Below are 6,077 nucleotides of genomic sequence, written 5' to 3' on the forward strand. Positions count from 1 at the left end.
GCTTTTAAAAGTCAGAAAGTGACAGATATGTTGGGGAAATTTAATATCTTTCCTTTGTATTTTTGGAGGAGTTTTGGGTATTTGGAATTTTTTTTTATAAAAAGGGGAAAATTGTTAAGAATATATTTAACAAATTATTCACTTTCTATTAACACGATATAAATTGTATTCTTTGATAATTTAATTTTTTTATTAAAAATTAATATTTTTATATAGTTTAAAATTTAAATTTCTAATAATATATTTAACTAATTAGACATTTTTTATTGACACGGTATAAATTATATTACCTAAATATTTAAATTTTTTATTAAAAATTAATATTTTTATATGTTTTGAAGAGTTTTGATATATTGATCTTAAAAATTATTTTTAAAAATAAAAAATTATTTTAATATATTTTAATATAAAAATATTTTAAAAATAACTATTAAATAAACTCTTATCATATTCAAAAAAAATTGTATAAATAATGGAGCTACACTAATTTTTAAATTTATAAATAAGATTATTTTTTAAAATAGTTTTATGCTAGGAAATGTATTGAAATTAAATATGTATTAGATTTATTTTTATTTTTAATATAATATATCAAAACTATAAAATCATTAAAACATATTACTTTAATATTTTTTCAAACTAAAAATATTTTAAAAATATATCTTAGAATAGAAAAAAAATTGTGTAAAACATCTCTTCATAAGTTGTTTTACACTCAAAATAATCACAATTTAATTTATAATATTTTAGAATATAAGGCTTGAAATGCATCAAAATTAAATTCCATGATGATGTGATAAATTTAAGTGAATGAGAGAGGTATTGCATTTTTTGCAGAGGAATTTAAGTGGTAAAATATAAGGTGACTATCTACTTGGAGATCTTAAAATGTGTTCTATAATCATCAGTTCTCTCCTATAAATGGGGCTATTAATCAAATAATCACATCTAACCATGTTTAAATATATCCATTTTCATATAATAATATTATCATTTTCACCTCCTGATGCTTTTTGAAGTGCCACATCCTGCGAATCATGTCTTGTGATTTACTCTTGTCCTTGTCTCCAACAACTATCTAATTCTCAACTACTAAAGTAAGGTTTGTTTGGATTTGTAATATTGATTAATTAATGATTTAAAATATTTTTTATTTAAAAATATATTAAAATAATTTTTTTATTTTAAAAAAATTATTTTTGATATGAACACATCCAACAAATTTTAAAATAAAAAAGTATTTTTAAACTTTTTTTGAAAAATCACATTAACCTTAAAAATAAAACCACCTTGATAATGACTGGTTGAGAACCAATTGGTGAAGATTATATACAATACATTCATTATATGCTGACAAAAAAAACTAATGTATAACAAACTATTATTCCTTGATGTCTAAGAATTGGACTACATTCAAAGGAATAGTGAAATAAAGCGATGCTTGATATAAATGTACCAGTTCATGTAGTCATCAGCTGAAATGGCGAGGTGATGCTCCTGGATTTTTTGACTCCTTGCATCCTACTAGTTGATAAAAATCTACACAAGTTATTGATCTATAATTCTCATTTTTACCTTAAATGACTAGTAACATGGAGCTCATCACTATTATCAATAGAGGGGCAGAGCAAAAAAAAAAAACTAAGAGGGGAAAATTATAAATTAAGGGGGTTAAGTTAAATTTTTAATTATTTTCACAATATTTACAAGGAAAGAAACTGTGAAAAAAATTTCCTGTAGGGGTCGGGGCCCTGTCAACCCCCCTGCCTCCGCCACTAGTCATCAACATCAAGTAGTATACATTCATGCAATGCAAATTGTTGCATAGCACGATCCGGACAATATAACTTGACTATCACAAAACATTATATTAGAATCACTTATTTTCATATGTTGTTGCACTTTATGAAAACTGATGAGTTGCCTGTATTGTTTGCTCTGAGTTCAATGTTTGTATAACCTCTTAAAGCATTGAATCCATATACCTAATTATAAATAATCTGGTGTGAAAATAATATTATAATATAAAAAAATACATGTTGTAACTCATACATAATGAGGTAGGTTGTTATGTATCCAAGTCATCGTGGTAGCAAAGTGACTGGATTGGATTTCATGGAACTCTTAGAACCACACCATGTAACATCGCAAGCCAAGGATTTGTAATATTGATTAATTAATGATTTAAAATAGTTTTTATTTAAAAATATATTAAAATAATTTTTTTATTTAAAAAAATTATTTTTAATATCAACCCATCTAACCGATCTAATAATTAAAAAAAAAATAGTAAATTTTTTTATCATAAACCACATTTTCAATCGTAACCTTAAAAATGAAGCCACCTTGGTAATGGCTGGTTGAGAACCAATTGGTGAAAATAATATACAATACATTCATTATATGCTGACAAAAGAAACTAATGTATAACAAACTATTATTCCTTGATGTTTGAGAATCGGACTACATTCAAAGGAATGGTGAAATAAAGCGATACTTGATATAAATGTACCAGTTCTTGTAGTCATCAGCTGCAATGGCGGGGTGATGCTCCTGGATTTTTACCTCATTGCATCCTACTAGTTGATACAAATCTACACAAGTTATTGATCTATAATTCTCATTCTTACCTTAAATGACTAGTAACATGGAGCTTATCACTACTGTCAACATCAAGTATACGTTGATGCAATGCAAATTGTTTCATAGCACGATCCAGACAATGTAACTTGACTATCACAAAACATTATATTAGAGTCACTCATCTTCATATGTTGTTGCACTTGATGAAAACCGATGAGTTGCCTGTATTGTTTTGTTTGAGTTCAATGTCTGTATAACCTCTTAAAGCATCGAATCCATATACCTAATTATAAATAACCTAGTGTGAAAATAATATTATAATATAAAAAAATACATATTGTAACTCATACATAATCAGGTAGGTTGTTATGTGTATTTAAGTCATTGTGGTAGTAAAATGACTGAATATGGATTGGATTTTCATGGAACCCTTAGAACCACACCATCTAATGTCACAAGCCAAGGATTTATTGCGGTTTTGCAAGAAATATATTTCATGTGTTAAATAAAATTTTATTAAGAATTATTATTACCAAACATTCAATGGTATTTATCATTTTTCCATCCACCATCTAGATGCCCCTCACCTGTGGAAGACCCATATAAAAATGCCATAGTTATATATTTATACATGTAAATTATTAGTAACGATTTTAATGTGTTGTTGTTATATAAATAAAATTTGATAAATCAAAACATTTGAAATAATTATACTATAAAGTAGTAATAATACTAGCATTACATAACCCCTAATTTGTTTCAAACTAACCATGCATCAATGACATAGCTAGAGATATATACAAGAAAGCACACTACAAACTCGAGTTATATCATTGGATCATGTCAAAATCTTTTAAAATTGGAAGAAACATGACTTGTATTGTATTATTAATCAAACTCATGAATACATTACCAAATGTATACATGAGGTAAGCTATACCATATCCACCTAACACCTTATTTGTGGTGTCATTCAAGGGGGAGTCTAACAACCCTAGTAATGGAAAAATATTTGAGCAATGTTTTAGAGTATGGGTATCTTGTTTCCTTTATATAGATAAAACATGAGGTCTCATATCTTCATCACTTTACCAACACACGAAATAATCTATGATCAAGCTTGATATATCAAAGATAAATGATCATGTAGATACTTCCCGAAATGATGAATGCATAAGCACAAAGATATAAAGGCATCAATCTATGACTGCATAAATATATCTCTCTAACACCCCTAAAATTAATAAAATTGCATAAATATCAATATGAGAAAAAGCATAGTTGAATATAAGCATAGTTGAATATAACAATCACAAATAAACTCACACATTCAGCCTATATGTCTACATATTAATGTCAATTTTGTAAGTGCAACATTAAACTACCAATAAGCTACTCTCCTTATGGACCCCTAGTTATAAGAGCCTATAATAATTCCACCTTTCGTATGCACCATGTCTCGACATGTATCTATATGATATATTTGTTAATAAAACAAGTTGTTACTACTCTGACAATATAATATAAAACAATAACAAATAACCTTGATATAAAACAATAACAATGTTTACATACATTAACCACTCCTATAAACCACTCCTATAAACCACTGAATTTAACGTTTCTATTATCCTCTCATTATATATGTTAAATTTATTTTTTATGTCTTTTTCTTACATCCATTTTATTGTGCAGACGAGTTAATTTCCTTTAACCCCTACCACTTCTTTATCTCAATGGGCGTGCTTCAATAATATGTTTAATATATTCATATAATAGTAGTTGATCAAGGATAAAATTAGAAAGCATATGTAATTTTGTATATGTCAACATTATAATATGATTAGTTTTCTTCTAGCTAGTGAAATGTTTAATCTAGCATTAAAAATTACATTGTATCCTCCAAAATAAGTCATAATATTATCCTATCACTAATAGTACCACCATAATGACATAATAATTCATTTTAGAAGATGTATTAAAAAAATTCTATAATAATTTAAATTCTCACAAATTCAATAAAACATAACATATAATCCTTAGACGTCCCAACATAAAAAATTATAAAATTTGACAAAATTCATCAAGTCTCACAAATTCTTCTAAAATTTATCAGTTCTCACCTTAAAGTTACTATATATATATATATATATATATATATGATTAATATTGAAAAGTATATTTTTATCAAAATTTTATATCATCATTTTGCACTTAAAGTATCAATAACTCATTAACTAGAGCATATTTTATAATATCATATCTAATAATATAAGATACTTTTAATTTATGGTAAATGTTCATCTTAAATACACGCTTATCACATAAATCAAGGGATTGATTGATGAATTTAACTACTGAAATTAAAAAAACAAAGAGAAGGCTAAGTTTAGAAAAGAGATGTTGGTTCAGTTCAAATTGAAATATTGTTCAGTCATTGGGTCATATTTAGAACTGTTGATCTTGGATTTCAGTTTATTTTATATGGCTAGAAAGCTAAGACATAAACCTAAAACATTTATGGGAGTCTAAGACTCGATTTTGTTATTTAGAAGTCTAAATCTTAGCATCAAAAGAGAAGTTCGAATATATCCTGCAGCCTAGACACTGTTCAGTGTTTAACCTATATCTCAAGTTTTAGAAGTCCAAATGAACTCTTTTTTTTTGTTGGAAAACTGAGATAATTTTTCAAAACTTTCATGAAGATTATCTGTTCAAATTCTGATATTAGCAATGATGTTTTAGTTTTCAGATTGTTACCAAGTTAAGAGGTTCCCACCCACTCAACAATTAGTCAACAAATCAATAGTTCCAAATTTTGGCCTATAAAAGGAGGTATTTGCTATGCATTTAAGCATTTTAGTTTTCAAATCAAGATCATGTTCTTGCTCTCTTTCTATATATTTTTATAATGTTTAAGTTTTGCTTGCAGTCTATAAAAGGAGGTATTTGCTATGCATTTAGGCATTTTAGTTTTCAGATCAAAATCATGTTCTTGCTCTCTTTCTGTATATTTTTATAATGTTTAAGTTTTGCTTTCATTAATTTTTTATTTATATCTTTCATTTTCTTTACTCTACTTATATAATCATGTTCTCCTCTTGTTTATTTATGTTTTTTTTCTTCATTATGTTTAGCTAAGTTTATTATGTCAAAATGATGAGATTTTACTAATGGTGTTAGAATATGTATAATATAAATTCAACATGGACTTCAATGTTTATATCTAAGAAAGTTTGTTATTAACATGTCTTATCTTTTTATCTTACTAATTCTTAACACCTTGTTTGTTAAATGATTAATTTAGATTTTTTTTGTATAACACTTGGTATAACAAATACTTGGCACTTTTATAGTCAACCATATGATATAACTTACTGATTAGTACTTAAAAGTGCATTTTTATCATGGTTTTATATCATCATTTTGCACTTGAAGTATCAATAACTCCTTAACTAAAATATGTTTTACAATAATGTATCTAATAATATAAG

Source organism: Populus euphratica, unplaced genomic scaffold (assembly GCF_000495115.2).
Source record: "Populus euphratica unplaced genomic scaffold, PopEup_1.0 scaffold122.1, whole genome shotgun sequence".
Lineage (NCBI taxonomy): Eukaryota > Viridiplantae > Streptophyta > Magnoliopsida > Malpighiales > Salicaceae > Populus > Populus euphratica.